Source organism: Arachis duranensis, chromosome 1, assembly GCF_000817695.3.
Source record: "Arachis duranensis cultivar V14167 chromosome 1, aradu.V14167.gnm2.J7QH, whole genome shotgun sequence".
Lineage (NCBI taxonomy): Eukaryota > Viridiplantae > Streptophyta > Magnoliopsida > Fabales > Fabaceae > Arachis > Arachis duranensis.
In genome coordinates this window covers 65,260,540-65,271,487 of record NC_029772.3, presented here as the reverse complement: position 1 = coordinate 65,271,487, position 10,948 = coordinate 65,260,540, and the positions used below count along the sequence as shown (strand labels likewise).

Sequence of the window (10,948 nt, the reverse complement as noted above, 5' to 3'; positions counted from 1 at the left end):
GGAAGCGGATTTCTGGATCAATTACTTACTTCTGTAAACCCTAGTAGCTAATTTACTATAAATAGGACATTTTACTACTGTATTCAGTGTCTTTGACCATTCAGTCCTTTTTAACCGATCCTGGATCCTGAATTGTATTTTTGATCCTGTGATCACATTTTGGGGGCTGGCCATTCGGCCATGCCTGAACCTTCATCACTTATGTATTTTCAACGGTGGAGTTTCTACACACCATAGATTAAGGGTGTGGAGCTCTGCTATACCTCGAGTTTTAATGCAATTACTACTATCTTTTATTCAATTTCAATCTTATTTCTGTTCTAAGATACTACTCATACTTCAACCTGATGGATGTGATGATCCGTGACACTCATCATCATCCGTCCCTATGAACGCGTGCCTGACAACCACTTCCATTCTACAAGCAAAAGCTAGAGTGTGTATCTCTTGGATTCCTGATGCACGACGCATGGTTGCCCTTGCCTGACAACTGAGCCATCCATTCCGTGAGATCAGAGTCTTCGTGGTATATGCTAGAATTGATGGCGGCATTCATGAGAATCCAGAAAGTCTAAACCTTGTCTGTGGTATTCCGAGTAGGATTTCAGGATTGAATGACTGTGACGAGCTTCAAACTCGCGATTGTTGGGCGTGATGACAAATGCAAAAGAATCAAGGGATTCTATTCCGACATGATCGAGAACCGACAGATTATTAGTCGTGCCGTGACAGAGCATTTGGACCTTTTTCACTGAGAGGATGGGATGTAGCCATTGACAACGGTGATGCCCTACATATAGCTTGCCATGGAAAGGAGTAAGAAGGATTGGATGAAGGCAGTAGGAAAGCAGAGATTCAGAAGGAGCACAGCATCTTCATACGCCTATCTGAGATTCCCACCGATGATCTACATAAGTATTTCTATCTTTATTTTCTATTTATTTATTATTATTATTCGAAAACTCCATACCCATTTATTATCCGCCTGACTGAGATTTACAAGATGACCATAGCTTGCTTCATACCAACAATCTCCGTGGGATCGACCCTTACTCACGTAAGGTTTATTACTTGGATGACCCAGTGCACTTGCTGTTTAGTTGAGCAAAGTTGTGAAATTATGTTTAGACCATGGTATTGAGCACCAAGTTTTTGGGGACATTATCGGGGAATCAATTTCGAACAACAATTTAACTATAAATCACAATTTCGTCCACCAAGTTTTTGATGCAGTTGCTGGGGATTGTTCGAGTTTGGACAACTGACGGTTCATCTTGTAGCTCAGGTTAGGTAATTTTTCTTTTTGTTTTATTTTCAAAAAAATTTCAAAAATCTTTCAAAAATTTATCACCTATTTTCGAAAATTTTCAGAGTTTTCAAGAATGAATTCTAGAGTTTCATATAACATGTTTTAGCTTGGCTGGCTATTAAGCAAGGTCTAATTCATAGGATTTTGATTGAGGACTTTGAATTCATTACTTCCTTTTTCCTATATATTTTTTGAAAAATATAAAATAAAATACAAAAAATAATAAAATCATAAAAATAAAAAATATTTTGTGTCTTGTTTAAGTCTTGAGTCAACTTTTAAGTTTGGTGTCAATTGCATATTCATATTGTTCTTGCATTTTTCGAAAATTCATGCATTCATAGTGTTCTTCATGATCTTCAAGTTGTACTTGGTAAGTCTTCTTGTTTGATCTTGATGTTTTCTTGTTTTGTGTTGTATGATGTTTTTCATGTGCATTTTTGCATTCATACTGTCTAAGCATTAAAGATTTCTAAGTTTGGTGTCTTGCATGTTTTCTTTGCATCAAAAATTTTCAAAAATATGTTCTTGATGTGCATCATGATCTTCAAAGTGTTCTTGGTGTTCATCTTGACATTCATAGTGTTCTTGCATGCATCATGTGTTTTGATTCATAATTTTCATGTTGTGAGTCATTTTTGTTGTTTTTCTCTCTCATCATTAAAAATTCAAAAATAAAAAAATATCTTTTCCTTTTTTCTCTCAAAATTTCAAAAATTTGGGTTGACTTAGTCAAAAACTTTTAAAATTAGTTATTTCTTGTAAGTCAAGTCAAATTTTCAAATTTTAAAAATCTTATCTTTTCGAAACTTTTTCAAAAATTGAATCTTTTTCATTTTTATTATTAATTTACGAAAATCCTTCAAAATATTTTTCAAAAATCTTTTTCTTAGTTTTATCTTTATTTTCGAAAATTATGCTGACAATTAATATGATTGATTCAAAAATTTGAAGTTTGTTACTTTCTTGTTAAGAAAGGTTCAATTTTTTAATTCTAGAATCTTATCTTTTAGTTTCTTGTTAGTAAAGTAATCAATTTTAATTTTAATCATATCTTTTTATCTTATCATTTATATCATATCTTTTTCAAAACTTTATCTTTTTCAAATATTTGATTTCAAAATATCTTCTTATCTTCTTATCTTTTCAAATTTGATTTTCAAACCTTTTTTAATTAACTAACTAACTTTTTGTTTGTTTCTTATCTTTTTCAAAACCAACTAACTACTTTTCCCTCTCTAATTTTCGAAAATCACTTCCCTCTTTTTCAAAATATTCTTAATTAATTAATTGTTTTAAATTTTAATTTTAATTTTATTTCTTATCTTAATTTTTGAAAATCATTAACTCCTTTTCAAAAATTATTTTCAAAAATTTCTCCCTCTCTCATCTTATTCTATTTATTTATTCATTTACTAACACCTCTCTTCACCTCTCTTTATCTCAAATCACTGCCTCTATCCTCAACCTTATGTTTGGATTATGCATTCTTCTTCACTCTTATTCCCTTTCTTTTTCTACTAACAATAAGGAACCTCTTTACTGTGACATAGAGGATTCCTCTTCCTTTTCTGTTCTCTTCTCTTTCATATGAGCAGGAACAAGGAAAAAGGCATTTTTGTTGAAGCTGATCCAGAATCTGAAAGGACTCTGAAGAGGAAACTAAAAGAAGCTAAATTACAACAATCCAGAGACAACCTTGCTGAAATTTTCGAACAAGAAAAGGAGATGGTAGCCGAACCCAACAACAATAATGCAAAAAGGATGCTTGGTGATTATACTGCACCTACGTCCAAGTTTGATGGAAGAAGCATCTCAATTCTTGCCATAGGAGCATACAATTTTGAGCTGAAACCTCAATTAGTTGCTCTGATGCAACAGAACTGCAAGTTTTATGGACTTCCATCAGAAGATCCCTACCAGTTCTTAACTGAGGTTTTGCAGATCTGTGAGACTGTTAAAACTAATGGAGTAGATCCTGAAGTCTACAGGCTCATGCTTTTCCCTTTTGCTGTAAGAGACAGAGCTAGAGCATGGTTGGACTCTCAACCGAAAGATAGCCTGGACTCCTGGATAAGCTGGTCACGGCCTTCTTGGCTAAGTTCTTTCCTCCTCAAAAGCTGAGCAAGCTTAGAGTGGATGTTCAGACCTTCAAACAAAAAGATGGTGAATCCCTCTATGAAGCTTGGGAAAGATACAAGCAGATGACCAAAGGATGTCCTTCTGACATATTTTCAGAATGGACCATGATAGATATATTCTATTATGGTCTATCTGAGTTCTCTAAGATGTCACTGGACCATTCTGCAGGTGGATCCATTCACCTAAAGAAAATGCCTGCAGAGGCTCAATAACTTATTGACATGGTTGCAAATAACCAGTTCATGTACACTTCTGAGAAGAATTCCGTGAATAATGGGACGCCTCAAAGGAAAGGAGTTCTTGAAATTGATGCTCTGCATGCCATATTGGTACAGAACAAAATGTTGACTCAGAAAGTCAACATGATTTGTTAAAGTCTGAATGGATGGCAAAATGCATCCAACAGTACTAAAGAGGCATCTTCTGAAGAAGAAGCTTATGATCCTGAAAACCCTGCAATGGCAGAGGTAAATTACATGGGTGAAACTTATGGAAACACCTATAATTATTCATGGAGAAATCATCCAAATTTCTCATGGAAGGATCAACAAAAGCCTCAACAAGGCTTTAATAATGGTGGAAGAAACAGGTTTAGCAATGGCAAGCCTTTTCCATCATCTTCTCAGCAACAGGCAGAGAATTCAGAGCAGAGCACCTCTAACTTGGCAAATATAGTCTCTGATCTGTCTAAGGCCACTTTAAGCTTCATGAGTGAAACAAGGTCCTCCATTAGAAATTTGGAGGCACAAGTGGGCTAGTTGAGTAAAAAAGTCACTAAAATTCCTCCTAGTACTCTCCCAAGTAATACTGAAGAGAATCCAAAAAGAGAGTGCAAGGCCATTGATATAATCAACATGGCCGAACCTAGAGAGGAAGGAGAGGACGTGAATCCCAATGAGGAAGACCTCATGAGACGTCTCTCAAGCAAGAAAGAGTTCCTTATTGAGGACCCAAAGGAATCTGAGTCTCAAATAGAGACCATAGAGATTCCACTAAACTTTCTTCTGCCATTCATGAGCTCTAAGAACTATTCTTCCTCTGAAGAGGATGAAGATGTAACTGGAGAGCATGTTGCTCAATATCTAGGAGCCATCATGAAGCTAAATGCCAAGTTGTTTGGTAATGAGTCTTGGGAAGGTGAACCTCCCTTGCTCATTAGTGAACTAGAAACATGGGTTCAGCAAATTTTACCTCAAAAGAGACAAGATCCTAGCAAATTCTTAATACCCTGCACCATAGGCACCATGACCTTTGAAAATGCTCTATGTGACCTAGGGTCAGGCATAAATCTTATGCCACTCTCTGTAATGGAGAAGCTGGGGATCATTGAGGTACAGCCTACCACATTTTCATTACAATTGGCAGACAAATCAGTAAGACAAGCTTATGGATTAGTAGAGGACGTGTTAGTGAATGTTAAAGGTCTTTACATCCCTGCTGATTTCATAATCTTAGACACTATGAAAGAGGAGGATGAATGCATCATCCTTGGAAGACCCTTCCTAGCCACAGCAGGAGCTGTGATTGACGTTGACAGAGGAGAACTAGTCCTTCAATTAAATGGGGACTACCTTGTGTTTAAAGCTCAAGGATCTTCTTCTGCAACCATGGAGAGGAAGCATGAAAAGCTTCTCTCAGTACAGAGTCAAACAATGGCCCCAAAATCAAACTCTAAGTTTGGTGTTGGGAGGCCACAACCAAACTCTAAGTTTGGTGTTGACTCCCTAAATCCAAACTCTAAGTTTGGTGGGAGTCTACAACATTGACTTGATCACCTGTGTGGCTCCATGAGAGCCCACTATCAAGCTATTGACATTAAAGAAGCGCTTATTGGGAGGCAACCCAATTTTTATTTATCTAATTTTATTTTATTTTTATTATTCTTTTATGTTTTATTAGGTTCATGATCATGTGGAGTCACAAAAAAAAATACTAAAATTAAAAACAAAATCAAAAATAGCAGAAGAAAATCACACCCTGGAGGAAGGACTTATTGGCGTTCAAACGCCAGTAAGGAGCATCTGGCTGGCGTTCAACGCCAGAACAGAGTATGGATCTAGCTTTGAACGCCAGAAACAAGCAGCATCCTGGCATTTGAATGCCAGGAATACACCCTGAGGAGAGCTGGCGCTGAACGCTAGAAACAAGCATGGAACAGGCGTTCAACGCCAGAACATGCTGCAATTAGGCATTGAACGCCCAAAACAAGCATCACTCTGGCGTTTAAACGCCAGAATTGTATGCAAAGGCATTTTTAATGCCTAATTGGTGTAGGGATGTAAATCCTTGACACCTCAGGATCTGTGGACCCCACAGGATCATCTCAGGATCTGTGGACCCTACAGGATCCCCACCTACCTCAACTCACCTTCTCTCTTCTTCACCAATCACCTCTTCACCACTCACATCCATCCATCTCTTCCCCACCCAATCCCACCCATATGGCCGAAACATACACATCTCTCCCTCTCATCCATATTTTCTCTTCTTCTTCTTCTTCTTCTTTTCTTTCTTCTCTTGCTCGAGGGCGAGCAATATTCTAAGTTTGGTGTGGTAAAAGCATAGCTTTTTTGTTTTTCCATAACCATTGATGGCACCTAAAGCCAAAGAAATCTAAAAAAAAGAGATAGAAAAGGGAAGACAAAAAATTTTTCCATCTCAGGGGTCCATAGCTCATTAGAAGAGCATTTGACTGCACATCAAGAGAGCATGAGGAATTCCCTCATCAAGAAATCCCTGAGATACCTCAGGGGATACATTCTCCTCCACACAATTATTGGGAGCAACTAAGGATAGGAGCACCAAAATCACTAGGGATCAAGCAACAGAGGCAAGGAAGAGACATAGAGAAGCTCAAGAGCACCTTTGGTTCTTCAAGAGGAAGACGCTACCCACACTAAGGTGGACTCATTCCTTAATCTCCTTGTCTATTTATTTGCTATTTTCGATTTTTATGCTTAATGCTTATTTATGTTTGTGTCTTTCCTACATGATCATTAGTATTTAGTAACTATGTCTTAAGGCTATGAATAAATCCATAAATCCTTCATCTCTTTTAAATGAAAAATTTTTTAATACAAAAAGAATAAGAAGTACATGAGTTTCGAATTTATCCTTGAATTTAGTTTAATTATATTGATGTGGTGACAATACTTTTTGTTTTCTATATGAATGCTTAAACAATGCATATTTTTTATCTTGTTGTTTATGAATGTTAAAATTGTTGGCTCTTGAAAGAATGATGAACAAAGAGAAATGCTATTGATAATCTGAAAAATCATGAAATTGATTCTTGAAGCAAGAAAAAGCAGTGAAAAAGCAAAAGCTTGCGATAAAAAAATTGGCGAAAAAAATAGAAAGAAAAAGAAAAAGCAAGCAGGAAAAGCCAATAGCCCTTAAAACCAAAAGGCAATGGTAAAAAAGATCCAAGGCTTTGAGCATCAATGGATAGGAGGGCCCAAGGAACCAAAATCCAGGCCTAAGCGGCTATATCAAGTTGTCCCTAACCATGTGCTTGTGGCATGCAGGTCCAAGTGAAAAGCTTGAGACTGAGTGGTTAAAGTCGTGATCCAAAGCAAAAAGAGTGTGCTTAAGAGCTCTGGACACCTCTAACTGGGGACTTTAGCAAAGCTAAGTCACAATCTGAAAAGGTTTCACCCAGTTATGTGTCTGTGGCATTTATGTATCCGGTGGTAATACTGGAAAACAAAGTCCTTAGGGCCACGGCCAAGACTCATGAAAGTAGCTGTGTTCAAGAATCAACAAACTTAACTAGGAGAATCAATAACACTATCTGAAATTCCAAGTTCCTAGAGATGCCAATCATTCTAAACTTCAAAGGATAAAGTGAGATGCCAAAACTGTTCAAAAGCAAAAAGCTACAAGTCCCGCTCATCTAATTAGAACTAATATTCATTGATATTGTGGGATTTATAGTATATTCTCTTATTTTTATCCTATTTGATTTTCAGTTGCTTGGGGACAAGCAATAATTTAAGTTTGGTGTTGTGATGAGCGGATAATTTATACGCTTTTTGGCATTGTTTTTAGATAATTTTTAGTAGGATCTAGCTAGTTTTAGGGATGCGTTCATTAGTTTTTATGCTAAATTCACATTTCTGGACTTTACTATGAGTGTGTGTGTTTTTGTGTGATTTCATGTATTTTCTGGCTGAAATTGAGGGACCTGAGCAAAACTCTGATAAGAAGGCTGACAAAGGACTGCTGATGCTGTTAGATTCTGACCTCCCTGCACTCGAAATGGATTTTCTGGAGCTACAGAACTCTAAATGGCGCGCTCTTAACGGCCTTGGAAACTAGACATCCAGATCTTCCAGCAATATATAATAGTCCATACTTTATTCGTGATTAGACGACGTAAATGGCCAGTTCCATGTTGCATTCTGGAGTCAAACGCCAGAAACACATCATGAACCAGATTTGAATGCCAAAAACACGTTACAACTTGGCGTTCAACTCCAAAAGAAGCCTCTGCACGTGTAAAACTCAAGCTCAGCCCAAGCATACACCAAGTGGGCCCCGGAAGTGGATTTCTACATCAATTACTTACTTTTGTAAACCCTAGTAGCTAGTTTAGTATAAATAGGACATTTTACTACTGTATTCAGTGTCTTTGACCATTCAATCCTTTTTGACCGATCCTAGATCCTGAATTGTATTTTTGATCCTGTGATCACGTTTTGGGGGTTGGCCATTCGGCCATGCCTGAACCTTCATCGCTTATGTATTTTCAATGGTGGAGTTTCTACACACCATAGATTAAGGGTGTGGAGCTCTGCTGTACCTCAAGTTTTAATGCAATTACTACTATCTTTTATTCAATTTAAATCTTATTTCTGTTCTAAGATACTACTCGTACTTCAACCTGATGGATGTGATGATCCGTGACACTCATTCTCATCCGTCCCTATGAACACGTGCCTGACAACCACTTTCGTTCTACAAGCGAAAGCTAGAGTGTGTATCTCTTGGATTCCTAATGCACGACACATGGTTGCCCTCGCCTGACAACCGAGCCTTCCATTCCGTGAGATCAGAGTCTTCGTGGTATAAGCTAGAATTGATGGCAGCATTCATGAGAATCCGAAAAGTCTAAACCTTGTCTGTGGTATTCCGAGTAGGATTCCAGGATTGAATGACTATGACGAGCTTCAAACTCGCAATTGTTGGGCGTGATGACAAACGCAAAAGAATCAAGGGATTCTATTCTGACATCATCGAGAACCGACAGATGATTAGTCGTGCCATGACAGAGCATTTGGACCTTTTTCACTGAGAGGATGGGATGTAGCCATTGACAACGGTGATGCCCTACATACAGCTTGCCATGGAAAGGAATAAGAAGGATTGGATGAAGGCAGTAGGAAAGCAGAGATTCAGAAGGAGCACAGCATCTTCATACGCCTATCTGAGATTCCCACCGATGATCTACATAAGTATTTCTATCTTTATTTTCTGTTTATTTATTATTATTATTCGAAAACTCCATACCCATTTATTATCCGCTTGACTGAGATTTACAAGATGACCATAGCTTGCTTCCTACCAACAATCTCCGTGGGATCGACCCTTACTCACGTAAGGTTTATTACTTGGACGACCCAGTACACTTGCTGGTTAGTTGTGCGAGATTGTGAAGAAAGTGCTAAGTTATAAACGCGCATACCAAGTTGAAGCCATTATTAGATATCACAATTTTGTCCATCAATGGCCAAGGTGTTGGCCGTCAATCCACTTCAAAGGGCCAGAGAGCATAGAGCTCATGCTCATGTGCTACAACAACAACAACAACAACAACAACAAGAGGCAGAGGAGCAACCACAATTCCTGGCACTTCAACTACCACAATATCAACAATACCAACAATATCAACAATTTCCTGAAGGAGTAAACTGGGAGCAATTGCAAGGAGACGTGCACCAAATGAAGGGAGATCTACATCAACTGAGGAAAGATGTCAACCAATTTTAAAGTAGCCAAAGGGAGTAATATAACCAAGTGAATGAGAAAAATACAAAACCTCTAAGGAAGCTTTGAGCAAGCAAGGAAGGAGCAGCAAGAGGAGTTCGATTGGGAAGTGGTGCGAAGTGCACTTGATAAGGTAATAGAGCAGAATAAATGGCAGTAGCGGAACTTTGCAGAGTTCAAGCATCTCTATGATGCTCGGACCATTTCAAGGAGGCAATATGATATCAACACACAAGCGAAGCTGAATCACTTGTATAATGCTGTGGCCGCCATCAACCCCGGATACCTAACATTCATGGGCTGGAGGAATTGAGTGCTAGACAAGAGGAGATCCTAGCTAAGCACAAGGAGGATGAAAGAAATTATATGGTAAGGTTGTGTTTCTGGAAGCCCAAAGACAAGAAAGCACAAGAAGGATCCTCCAAAAAGGGCGAAGATGACTCCTCCCCCTCCAAGAAGAAGGACAAAGGCAAGGGGCCAATGAACTAAAGAAGCTGCATAAGGTTGTTGAGTTCCATAGTTGACATTTTCCAAATTTCTGAATTCTGTTTAAGTTTTTAATAGTCTACTTTACTTTATGTTTGAGAATAATTGATGATGTTAGGATAGTTTATGCTTTATGTTTAGTTCCTAAAGTTTTTTTTTTGTGAGTCCTTTGATATGCAAGAAAGAAAATGCAATGATAACTTTAGTCTTTTTCAACATCAATAAAGTATAGTTTGTCTCCATAAGAGTTTTTGTGAGTGTGCAAGAACAAGAGTAAATGAGACTAAGACCAAGAAAGCTCATTCACAGAACTAAGAAACAAAAGACTAAGTGAAAAACCTTGAATGAAGTAAAAAGAAAATGAGTCATGAAAGGCAACTAGTCCTAGAAGGCATGACAAATAGAAGTTGAGGGGTGTTCCTTGAATACCTATAGAACCAAGAAATAGTGAGCAACAAAGACCCAATGCTCTGAGCATCAACTACTAGGAAGAAAAACATTGAAAAAAAAATCAAAAGAATTAGAAACCCTAGTAGATGCTTGTGGTAAAGATGTGTCAAGAAGAGGCCTGGGCAAGTAAATTCTCAGGGGTGCTTCAACACCTAGCACCCTAAAGCCAACTGGCTTGGGAGTGTTAATTGAAAGCCTAACTAAAGGATCGTCTTGAGATAAAACACTTAGAGTCGTGGTCAATAAACAGAAAAGAAGCACAACAGAGGAAAATGAGTTAACTCTTACTACTTCAAGGTGACAATCAATGAAAAGGACCCCTAAGACACATACTTGGAAAAACCCTTAAGGATCTAGGAACCCTTTGTGACATTCAAAGCATTCATGCATGTGTTGAACACTTAGTCCAATTCTTAGTTATATTGCATCCGTTCAAGGTCAAGTATCAATTCACCAAAAAGACCACTCACATTGATTTGCTTGGGACAAGCAAAGCTTAAGTTTGGTGTTGTGATGACTTACATCATCTACCATTTTTCTTGCATAAAAAGGACCATAAAAGAGGCATAATCT

General features: G+C 37.8%; 1 non-coding gene across 1 annotated transcript; it reads right to left on the bottom strand.

The window, feature by feature from the left end:
- Positions 1-3,435: 3,435 nt before the first annotated feature.
- Positions 3,436-3,539, bottom strand: LOC127742888 (small nucleolar RNA R71). Its single transcript, XR_008004248.1, has one exon. It is a non-coding gene; the product is annotated as a small nucleolar RNA R71 (small nucleolar RNA).
- Between the last annotated feature and the right edge of the window lie 7,409 nt (positions 3,540-10,948).